General features: G+C 40.2%; 1 long non-coding RNA gene across 1 annotated transcript; it reads left to right on the plus strand.

Moving 5' to 3' along the window:
• The first annotated feature begins 2,934 nt into the window (after window positions 1-2,934).
• Window positions 2,935-12,100, plus strand: LOC120408716. Its single transcript, XR_005600911.1, has 3 exons — window positions 2,935-2,993; window positions 7,624-7,695; window positions 11,868-12,100. It is a non-coding gene; the product is annotated as an uncharacterized LOC120408716 (long non-coding RNA).
• Window positions 12,101-12,540: the final 440 nt, after the last annotated feature.

Genomic DNA, 12,540 nt, shown 5'->3' on the forward strand with positions numbered 1-12,540 from the left:
GTAGTATCTTTCATAATTGGAATCTTCTAGTTTCTAGTTGTGGGGGAGGATGAAAAAGGTGCCATTTTAATTTTGGATCCCTTGCTTCTAAGTTATTGCTATGTCTTTCTAACAGATTGCTGCACTGTAGAATTTAATGGCCTCTATTGTCAGGCTAATATGATGTGTCCACATTGATAGCTCAATGGTTTGAGCATTGGCCTGCTAAACCCAAGTTGTGAGTTCAATCCTTGAGGGGGCCATTTAGGGAACTGGGGTAGAAAACTGTCTGGGGATTGATTCTGCTTTGAGCAGGCGGTTGGACTAGATGATCTCCTGAGGTCCCTTCCAACCCTGCTATTCTATGAAAACTGTAACCAGAATTGGTTGTCAAGAACAAATCCAGTTAATAGAGCAAATAATGTTGTAGGTAGTGAGGTTGGAACTCTGTCTTGTGTTGTGTTCCATTGTGGACAGGGGTTATGGTGGTGTGTATGTTGATACTGATGGAAGATGACACATTGATAAACCACAGAGACTGAAGGACTCTCTACCTTGTAAACAGTTACGCTACATCTTGGCCAGCTGCAATGCAAGAGTTCCCACATTGGACAGCAAGCAGCCCTTTGATATGCCTTCATAGGAACATCCTGGGATGGCAATTCTTTGGGGTAGGGATTGTATTTTTATATCTGCTTGTACAGTTCTTTACACAGTGGAAGTTATATAGTGTACTAGTGAGATCATTCCATTGTATTTAGGGCAAAGACCCTCTCCAACGAGGATTTTTTTTTAAAAGGACAGTATACATTTATTCATATGGACAAGGTAGATAACATCACTAGTAATTACTGTGACCTGTCTGTGTCTTGTGCTAGGATGTATACCTCACTGTCAGTGACAGGGTTAAGTGGAGACAGAGCACAATTAACCCATTCTGTGGTACCTGGAGGGGAGATAGGTATTTTAAGATTAGATAGTTTCTATAAAGGAAGGACTGCCAGGCAGGGAGTCTCAGGAAAGATGCAGTTAAGAGTTCTTTCTCTTTGGGAAAGGTATTAGAGAGGGGCCTGCAGAAAGGAGCTTGTATTCTGGGACTGCCCCTAAAGGGAGAGGGCAGCTGGAAGGAGACTATCCAAGCAGGCCTGGGAGAAGAGACTTTAGGGAAGGCCTTAGGGTCAGCAGCTGAGGTGGAGCCAAACCACCTCCAGGGAGAAATCCCTGGGAGGCAGCCCTCTGTAACAGAGAGAAGAATTCTCCCAAGCCCATGAGAGGGAGGAAGTGTCTTCAGAGGACTGAACCCAGGGAGGGTAGAATAGTTTTCATTCTGCTGACTCTTGAGTTGGGCTGTTGGCCCTGGAAGGGGTGGGACTCTGCTACACCTGGCTGGATAGTCACAGACCATTGAAGTCTGTAGGAGGCAGCAGAGGCAGCAGGGCTCCAATAATTGGTATTGCCATGAGGAGATGCTCCAGAATGGTAAGTCTGTGACTAACCTACATTACAGCTGCTTGGGAATTTTTCAGCAAACTAGTCCCATTGCCAAAAATGTAGAGTAATTGAAACTGTTAATGGGAACGGTTGGTATTAGCAAAAACATGTAATTGAAAAAATTGTCAAAACATCCTGTTTTGACACCTTTAAAAATAAACCAGTCCATTTTCCCAGTTTCAAAATGAAAAGTAATGTTGTATGTGAATTAAACATATTACAAATATCAAAATCAGAAACTTCAAAATTGAAACAAAATGTTTTGATTGACCAAACTGAATCTCTTTGGTTCTGTTTTGCAAAATCTTTCAAGATTTTGACATTATCCTGAATCAGGCCAAGAACACTTTTTGAAATCTCAGATATTTTCCTGGGATGGATAAACAGTTTCCCTCACAGATTTAATTTACATACATCATAAATGTGAAGGTGAAAACCATGTGACAAATTTTATTTCCCAGGCACTTTTGACTTCCTGGCCCGTCTTTTGCCCATTATTCCATCACACCTATAATTGATTCCATCATTCCAAACCCCAGAGTAGCTCCAAATATTTTTAAAATCAGCCTGACAGTTAAATGTTCTCTTTAATACCCAAAATTGGAATCTCCAAATTATACTGGTCTCAGGCCCAAGACAGTCAAGGTTCAGTTCCGTCCCAGTGACAGCTTTTCTGTGTATAGAACTGTCATTGCTTTAAAGTCTAGTACTTTGTGGCCTTACAGGGATAGAAGCAGAAGTTTAAACCAAATGAAAGGAGTTATCATCAGCTTCCTCACAGGACCGAGCACTCTAGCTGTGGAATGGCCTGATATAATTCAGGCTGCCTGGAAAACAAGAATTCCATTTCACAAACATTTCAAGGTTTCTCCTCTCATTGATAGGGAGGAAGAGAAAGAGACCCACTCCCAACTTAATCAATAACCCAGTGGTTAGGGCACTTGCCTGGAATGTGGGAGACTCAGGTTCAATCAGATAGAGAAAGCATTTGAACCTGGATTCCCAACAACTGGGCTATTGGTTATTCTGAAGTGGGAGAGGGTCTCTCTCTGGTTGTGATCCTGGCATTTTTTGACCAGGAAAAAAAAAGTTTTGTTGGGAATTTTTTGAGCCTCTCTAGAGATAAGACTTCAAATCCTGACTTATTTTAGGTTCCCTGTACAATGAAAGGTGTATGAGAATTAGTCTAATTCAAAACTTTGGATGGGGAAACTTGAAGTGGAGTTTTAAATCAAGGGGACTCTCTGCTTCACTATGTGGAGTCTCTGGAGCCTAGAACTGATGGAGGAATTAGACTTGCCTACATCTTGGCTGTGCCACCAGGTGGGGTCAAGTTGAGCCAGCCAGGTGGGGCATAAAGGACTATGGAGTTAGATCTCCAGGAGAGGGCTTGGTGGGGAAGCTGTTTCCTTTGGATTTGAAAGAAAATCTTTTGGATTTTGCAGAAAGGTCATGTGCCAAATCATCACTATGACCAGGGGAGACTGTGGAGCAGTCATGTGGAAAATCATCAGAGAAGGAAGGTGAGGCCACAATTGAGTTTCCACGCTGGAGAGAGATACTGTAGTCATAGGCTCTTGTTTTTTTTTTAAAACTTGGGTACCAGCCTTATAAAGTGTAAAAAAATATATATAAGCAGGGTTCAAAAAGTGTCTTGTTTTTCAAAAGAGTGAACGAAAGTATCTGCAGCTATTTTAAGAGAACAATCTTGCATTGGCATAAAGATAAGGTAGATGAGCTAACAGATCTCTTCCACGATTCCATTAAACATTTGTCTTGTGATTTATTTAGCAGGGAGACCTCAGCCCAGATCCCTCTTCTCTCTGTGTGTTTAATGATGAGAGTCTGTCTTTTCCTAGTTTTATAGCTTAATAAACAGAGGTGCAAAGAATGATTACTTTATCAAAATTCCACAGTGAGTCAGTAGCTCGGCTTGAACTGGAACTGAGAGTACTACTGGCTTTCCAGTTTTTTGCTTCATACCATGTTGTCTCATTTTGGTTGAAAGTTTTCCCCTCGTTGCCTATGTTTGTGGTGGAAGGAAATTTCTAAGAGCAAAGGACAATCAAAATGTGACATGATATTTGGTTGCTGATGTGCAAGTGCAGCAATAGAGGGCCTTTTACGTTTTTTATTGAATAAGGAACAATGCAGTTGCCAGTGCTGAGCATGTGATCAGCCAATCTGTTTTTTTAAACATATTTTCCCCTGACTCTGTTTTTGTTTTTTTATAACTGAGCTAACTACAGTCTGTTCTTGCCTGAACTCCAGCCATAACCCAGCATATATTGTGAGTAGCGGCTTTTAAAAAAAACAACAATAATAATAATAAAAAACCTTTCCGAACTGAGGCATTAGGCTTGCATGTAATAAGATCTGTAGTAAAGTAATGAAACCACCATATATTTTAATGTTTTTGTCTGAAGTGGGCCCTCGGCCATGATTCCAATGGTGATGGGCCATCTGGGTTGCAAATCTGATTCCAGCATTGAGGGTTACCTCATTGTCACAAGGAAACAGGAAATACATTTGAGAAACATCTGTTTTTTCACCTTGCACAGATTTGTCAGCGTGGATGCAGTGTTTCATAGCTGTTTTGCCTTTTGTTTTACAAAGCTTGAAAAGTTCTGGTTCCTTTCCTTTCCCTACCTGAAGAATAGTAATAGATAGATATAAAGCTGAGAGGCATACTTTTGGAGATGAGTGATTTCTAATCCAAAAATCAATTGTCATGGCTGAGTATATTGGGGGCATGAGGGGGAGGAGAAGAAATGCAACATATTGTTTCAGGATTTAATATTAGGTTTTTAGGATCTTGACAAGTAGGGTTTTTGGTCTTATAAAATATTTTTAAGAGTTCTAAATCTCCATTATAATGGCAAAAAGTTACAGTCTAAGTTTTAGCACCAGCATAATGAGGTCCTGGGTCCATGACTGGGACTCTTAGGCTCTATGATAATAATAATCTGCTTCCTGTTCTCTGCTCCTGTTTTAAAATATCTCTGACCCTCTCACAATATGATGAGTTGAGTGGCATTTATAGTTGTAGAATTGTCAAACAGTAAAACATAATAGGGATAGTTATTTATAGTGTGTATATATACATACACACTACTGGGATAGTTAAAGGAGTTAGGGAATCCAGCTACACTCCTAAGAAAAAACTTCTTCTGGTTTCTCACAAACTGTGCACGCACATTTATTTGTACACTGAAATCTAGTTGAATTGTGCATTGTGATACCTTTTCCCTAGATCCATAGACTTTAAGGCCAGAGGGGCCCACAGTGATCATCTGCTGAACACAAGCTAAATAATCGCACTCAGCAATTTCTGCATATGTGTTTGCATGCAGTTTTGTGGGTGCAAAACACACGCATTGCTATTTTGAAAATGTAAAATTATACTATCTTCCCATGTATGTGCTAGTATCATAATGAGATATTACAGTGAGAAGTGCACTTCATGAATAAATATAGAAAATAAGGAAACATTTTTGAGGAGCGGATGAGCTTTGCATTCTGTAGGGATGGCTGGGATCCTCCATGCAGAGAAGGGCGTGAGATGAGTTGATATTTATCATGAGTTGGCTCTAGTAGAGACATGTGGTGTCCAATTGTGGAATTCCAGCAAAATCTGTTTGTTTTAAACTGTATCAGCATCACCCATTTACTGGCAGAACCATATGCTAACATGTTGAATTTGGCTAATTATGCTAAAAAAAAATATCAAGTGAACTCATGCAATCCAAATTCTGAAACTTGGATGGCTTCTTGGGGACAGAACTATCTTTGACTCATTGCATTGTACATGTGTGACAAATTTATACTAATACATAAAGGCATTGCCAGTGTAAATATGACCTCTTCCATATATTTACTGAATCATATTCAGCTCTCACAAAATGTCATACTCATTTTCTTTAATTATCTGAATGGTAGTGGTGGTCTGAGTGTAAATGTGTTTTGAGAGTATCTTTTAGTTTTACTTCCGGCAAGTCTACACTTAACGCTGCATCAGCACAGCTGCACTGATGCAACTGCACCACTGTAGCGCTTCAGTGAAGATGCTCCTCCATCGACCAGAAAGCTTCTCCTGGTGGTGTAATTAATCCACCTCCCCAACAGGCGGTAGTTAAGTCGATGGGACAAGCTCTCCTGTCGACATAGCACTCCCTACATGGGGGTTGGATTGGTATAACTGTGTCACTCTGGGGTGTGGATTTTTCACACCCCTGCGTGACATAGTTATACTGATGTAGGTCTGTTGTGTGGACCTGGCTGGAGACTCTTTCAAGAGTTTGGAAAGCAATTATTAAGCTTTAACGATCATTGGCTCTTTATAGGGTGGGTCCATTAGCCAGTTGCAATGCATAAGAAAAACACAGATAGGCACTTATTTTAAAGACATTTTGTAATTCATAGAGGTGTCTGGAGTTTATAAAAATCTGGGCTAGATTTATGTGGAGATGCAGTGGATCAGTGACCTGGCACTTTTCTGAAGGCTGCTATCTTGTTCTTGAAAATTTCAGTGTTCATTTTAAAAATATCAGTTTCTGTCTGTGAAAAAAACTGAGATGTGAATTGACTGTTAGTGATGTGTCTCCCTCTATAGACAGCCTGAAACAACAGTTCTGAGAGGAGTACATTGTCCCATTCATCTTGCTGGGGTGCTAACTTAGATGGCCAATCATTGCTTAAAGGTCTACATTGGTTTCTGTTTTACTGCTGATCAAAGCATGTTAAGGAGGAGAATCTGCATAATCTACTGTGAATAGTATCTCATTTTGGTGCAATGGGAGAGTACCACAATTTTTTTCTTCCCAATTTGAATTTTGGTGTCAAAAGGCCAGAAGGGAGGAGTAGAGCCCAGAGGATCATCTATGCCCCATGAAAGGGGAGCCAATCCTGTGGAGTCCAAAGGAACATCCAAACCCAACTCCAACCAACCTAACCCTCTCAACTTCTCTACGTCTGCCAAGCAGTGGGGGCCTAGGCTATTGCAGTGCAGTGAGGGGAGCAGGGTCAGCTTCTTCTCTGATTCTTTTGGATACTGCTGCTCTTCTTACTGGGGGCTGTTTGCAGACTCAGCCATATGCCACTGCAATGGTTACACTCAATTCACTTTTTCAAGCTTTTCTTTGTGACCAAAATGGCTAGAAATATATTTTTTGTTCAAAATGAAAGCTTAGATTTTGATGTCCTTGCAAGAGTCTGGGTGATGGGCCCTAGATCAGGGCCGCCCAGAGGCAGGGGGCAAGTGAGGCAATTTCCCCCAGGCCCTGGGTCCCGCAGGGGCCCCGCAAGCCCTGGCCCAGCGGTGGTCTGGGTCTTTGGCGGCGGGGGGCCCATCAGTGCTGCTGAAGCTGTGGAGCGACTGAAGGGCCCCCTGCCACTGAAATGCCCCGCGAGCCCTGGCCTGGCGGCGGTCTGGGTCTTCGGTGGCTTTCAGCGGCGGGGGGCCCTTCAGTGCTGCTGAAGACGCGAAGCGACTGAAGGGCCCCCTGCTGCCGAAATGCTGCCGAAGACCCAGACCGCAGCCGGGTAAGTACAAGCGCCGCAGCTCCCCCGCTTTGTCCCAGGCCCCCTGAATCCTCTGGGCAGCCCTGCCCTAGATGCAGGTCTGTGCCTTTATTCTGATCTGACCCACATTCATAGATTCCAAGGCCAGAAGGGACCATTGTGAACATCTAGTCTAAGCTCCTGTAATAACACAGGCCATGGACTTCCCCAAAATGATTTCCACAGCAGATCTTACACAAAAATATCCAGTCTTGATTAAAAAATTGCTGGTGAGGAGAATTCACCACAACATTCTAAGCATTCTAGAAGCAATCACACCTACCTGAGATTCCCCCTTTTTAGGGATCCATGGATCACATTAGCTCTTTTGGTAACAGCATCACACTCAAAGTTCATGTTCAGCTGATTATTTTTCGGAGTCACTATCTTCCCAGGATAGTAAGTATAGCCTAGATTCTTTGTTTCTAAATGTATATGTTTACATTTATCTGTATTAAAATGCATCTTATTTGCTTACGCTCAGCTTACTCAATGATTCAGATCTCAGGCCCTGTTCTTTTAATTGTTTATCAATTCCCCAATTTTTGTGCCATCTCCAGACTTTATCAGTGATGATTTTATGTTCTCTTCTAGGTCCTTGATAAGTGTCAAACAGCCTAGGTCCAAGAACCAGTCCCTGTGGGATCCCACTGGAAACACTTGTTGGTGATTTCTCTGTTTACAATTACATTTTGAGACCTATTGGTTAACCAGCTTTTAGTCCATTTAATGTATGTCATGTTAATGTTAGAAAGAGAAGGTGGGTGAGGTAATATCTTTTATTGGACTGACTGCTGTAGGTGAGAGAGACAAGCTTCTGAGCTTACACAGAGCTCTTCTTGTGTGTTGTGGTCTGAGGGTTCTGGCCCAGACCCGAAGAAGAGCTCTGTATGAGAATGTCAGACTTTCACGTTTACAGAGAGCGCTTCTTCAGGCCACAGCACACAAGAAGAGTTTTGTGTAAGCTCAAAAGCTTGTGTGTCTCTCTCACTAACAGAGGTTGGTCCAGTAAAAGATATTACCTCACCCACCTTTTCTCACTAATATCCTGGGACCAACATGGCTACAACACTGCATACCACTGTTAATGTTATTGTTCTAGTTTTTAAATCAAAATGTTGTGTGGTATCAAGTCAAATGCCCTACTGAAGTCCAAGTATGTTATATCAACACTATTACCTTTTATCAACCAAACTTGTGGTCTTGTTTTTAACAAATCAAGCAACTCTGACAGGATCTACCTTCCATAAATGCATGTTGATTGATGTTATGTTATCTCCCTTTAATTCTTAATTAATCAAGTCTTGTATCAGATGCTCCATTATCTTGTCTGGGATTGATGTTAGACTGAAAGTCCTATAATTACCTGGGTCATAAAGTTTACCCTTTGTAAATATTGGCACAACTTTAGCTTTCTTCAATTCTTCTGGAACTTCCACAGTGTTCCAGGACTTATTGAAAATCCATATTAATGGTCCACTGAATTTCTCAGCCAGCTCTCTTAAAATTCTTGGATGCACGCTATCCAGACCTGCTGATTTTAAAAATATCTAACTTTAGTAGCTGCTGTTTAACATCCTCTTGAGATACTAGTGGAGTAGAAGTATTACAGTATGATATGACTACATAATCTGTTTTTCCTCCAAATACAGAACAGAAATACTTATTGAACAGTTTTCTGCATTATTGACATTTCTACCATTTTCATCTAGTAATGGACCAATATCATTGTTAGGATTTTGTTTGTTCCTAATATACTGTTTAAAACTCCTTATTACTGTCTTTAACTCAACTGGCCATAGATATGTCTTTGTGTTCTTTTAAGAGAATCACAGAACTGGAAGGGACCTTGAGAGGTCATCTAGTCCAGTCCCCTGCACTTGAGGCAGGACTAAGTATTATCTAGACCATCCCTGACAGGTCTTTGTCCAATCTGCTCTTAAAAATCCCAAATGATGGAGATCCACAACGTCCCTAGGCAATTTATTCCAGTGCTTAACCACTCTGACAGTTAAGAAGTTTTTCCTAATGTCTAACCTAAACCGCCCTTGCTGCAGTTTAAGACCATTGCTTCTTGTCCTATCCTCAGAGGTTAAGAAGAACAATTTTTCTCCCTTCTCCGTGTAACAACCTTTTATGTACTTGAAAACTGTTTTTATGTACTTGAAAACTGTTATCATGTCCCCTCTCGGTCTTCTCTTCTCCAGACTAAACAAACCCAATTTTTTCAGTCTTCCCTCATAGGTCATGTTTTCTAGACCTTTAATCATTTTTGTTGCTCTTCTCTGGACTTTCTCCAATTTGTCTACATCCTTCCTGAAATGTGGCACCCAGAACTGGACACAATACTCCAGTTGAGGCTTAATCAGCGTGAAGTAGAGGGGAAGAATTACTTCTCGTGTCTTGCTTACAATACTCCTGCTAATACATCCCATAATGATGCTTGTTTTTTTGTAACAGCATTACACCGTTGACTCATATTTAGCTTGTGATCCACTATGACCCCAAGATCCTTTTCTGCAGTACTCCTTCCTAGGCAGTCATTTCCCATTTTGTATGTGTGCAACTGATTGTTCCTTTTGCTTCCCTTGTCTATTTTCTACAATTCCTAGCTTCTGATTTATATTCATTGTTATTCACTTCCCCTTTCTTTCACTTTATTATATATTGTTTATAGCTGCATTCACTTCCCTGCTAACTAAGTTCTTTTTTTTTTTTAACTAATATGGCTTTCTTCCTTGGTAAGTGGTTTCTTGGATTGTGGCTTTTTGGACATCTAGTAAAATGTTCTTAAACAATTCCCAATTATCATTCACATTTTTCTGGTTAAATTCTTCCTCCAAATTTATATGCTTGGCTCTATTCAAGTACTAAGTATATATATCACTGGTCTGAACTTTATTATGTTTGATAATGTGCAATGTGATCAAGTCATAATCACTTTTACCAAAGTTACCATTATTTTTTAGTTCTGTGAACAGTTCCTCTGTCAATAAGAGGTCTAATATAGAATTCTCCTGTGTTGGATGAAACACTTCTTGAATTAGGAAAGTTATCTCTAATGTTAAGAAATTCCAAGGATGCTTTGTTACTGGCAGAATGAGACTTCTAGTGTATGTCACTCAAATAGAATACCCCATGAAAAAGCTGCTTTTCTTCCTCACACATTGTACATATAGGCATAAGGAGATGGTCGTTCTGTTCCCTTGTTGACTGGTGGTCTGTAGCAGACTCCAACTGGTACCCTATTTTTGCTTTATCTGTTAGAACATTGATCCATAAGCATTCAAGACCATATTCTTTTGCATTATCAGTGACTTGGAAAGAGGTAATGCCACTTTTGACATAATGTCACTCTCCCTCCCCTTTTGCTCATTCTAAATAGATTATAAACACTGACTTTTAACATTCCAGTCATGTGAATCATCCAATTGGCTTTCAGTAATATCAGCTAGATTGAGCAGTTCAAAAACAGCCTTCAACGAGAAACTGCAGAATTGGAATTAATTTGCAAACTGGACACCATTAAATTAGGCTTGAATAAAGACTGGGAGTGGGTGGGCCATTACACAACGTAAAACCTATTTCCCCATGATATTTTTCCCCCTCACCTTCTTGTAAACTGTTGGAAATGGGCCATCCTGATAATCAATACAAAAGTTTTTTTTCTCCTGCTGATAATAGCCCACCTTAATTGATTACTCTCATTATAGTTAGTATGGCAACACCCATTTTTTCATGTCCTCTGTGTATATATATCTTCCTACAATATTTTCCACTGCATGCATCCAATGAAGTGGGTTTTAGCCCATGAAAGCTTATGCTCAAATAAATTTGTTAGTCTCTAAGGTGCCACAAGTACTCCTCGTTCTTTTTGTTGATACAGACTAACACAGCTACTACTCTGAAACCAATTCCAATCTGTTACCCAGACTCCTAGCATTGGTGTCTAGGCAATTTAAAAGTTTCTTCTCTTCGTGTCCTTTGGTTCCTTGATTTAACTTTCTTCTCAACATCTCAATTTTGTGCTAAACCAGTGCTCTTTTTATTCTCCCCCTTTGCTATTAGTTTAATGGCCACTGAATGACTGGCAAGCCTGAGAATACCACTAAAGCATGCATGATTATATTTTTAACATCTGCCCAATGTTTTGTGATTGATACATCATTTTAGTGTCTCAAGTGGCCAAGTCTTTTCTTGTAGGTGGTGCTTGTGAAAGTACTACTACTTTATTCCCACCAATTCAACCCCTGCATTATTCTTAGTTGAATTTAATGCAGATAAGACTTTTATTTCCTCATGGTATAGCCCATATGGCCTGTTCAGATTGTTAAAATTGCTTCAGTATTTGACTAAACACAATTTTTTTGTGCCTAAAACAACTTAAATGTAACTTATTTTAGTGTATGTATTCATATTTCTTCCTTCCCCTCCCCAGTGTTCATATAACTCCCAGATATCTGCCTACAGGGATGTGGAGATTGTCTGGCACTTACATAACATACACTTAAATTGGCTCTGTCACCTAAATTACTGTTTGAGTTCATTCAGTCACCAAGAGAGAACCTCACACACAGACAGACAGGTTCATCTGTGTTGTAATTTCATTGAAGCAAGTGGAATTACACCAGGGATGAACTTGTCCTGGAGACTTATATGTAACATGGAGACATAAACATTAAAACACTCTATTAGACATATGACAAATGTCATTCTAAACTTGTCTCACCAGTGAAATATATGGAAACAATAAAATACCCATGAAAAGATGATGTAACCCTACAATATATTTTTTTTTATATTCAATGGAATCCTCACTCACTTTTTTTCTTTTTCAGAGAACAACTTCTCTCAAAGCAGAGGTATATTATAATTAGAACTGCAGCTGGCATGCTGCGTTGTTCGGAAATAATTCAGGGCTTTCAATCTACGTCTCTTCCAAATGGAGTTTCTTTGTATACTGATGTAATTATATGTAGGTTGCATAGTAGTCCTCAACATACCAGTATGATTAAAAAAATATTCATGACAACTTTTGTTTTGTCAAGAGTGTGGAACCAAAGGGACTGAATCAACAGGGTAAGAAGACTTCATTCAATTTGATCACTCAGAATTTTTTATTTGAAATGTGTGGCCTCTTAATTAGGCTGACTTTAAAAAAATTAAAATAGACCATTAAAGGTTAAACCATGCTCTGTAACATTGAGTTTTTTGTTTTTATTTTAAACACAATAATATGGCATGTGCTAAAAGTCTTAGCAGTATCAGGACTTAAGACTTTACATGGCTTTCACAGGCATTTAATCACTGCAAAACAGCAGGGCTATGGCTACACTTGCACTTCAAAGCGCTGCCGCGGCAGCGCTTTGAAGCGCTAAGTGTAGTCAAAGCGCCAGCGCTGGGAGAGAGCTCTCCCAGCGCTGTCCGTACTCCACCTCCCTGTGGGGAATAACGTACAGCACTGGGAGCCGCGCTCCCAGCGCTGGGGCTTTGACCACACTGGGGCTTTGC

This window comes from Mauremys reevesii, linkage group 6 (assembly GCF_016161935.1).
Source record: "Mauremys reevesii isolate NIE-2019 linkage group 6, ASM1616193v1, whole genome shotgun sequence".
Classification (NCBI taxonomy): Eukaryota; Metazoa; Chordata; order Testudines; family Geoemydidae; genus Mauremys; species Mauremys reevesii.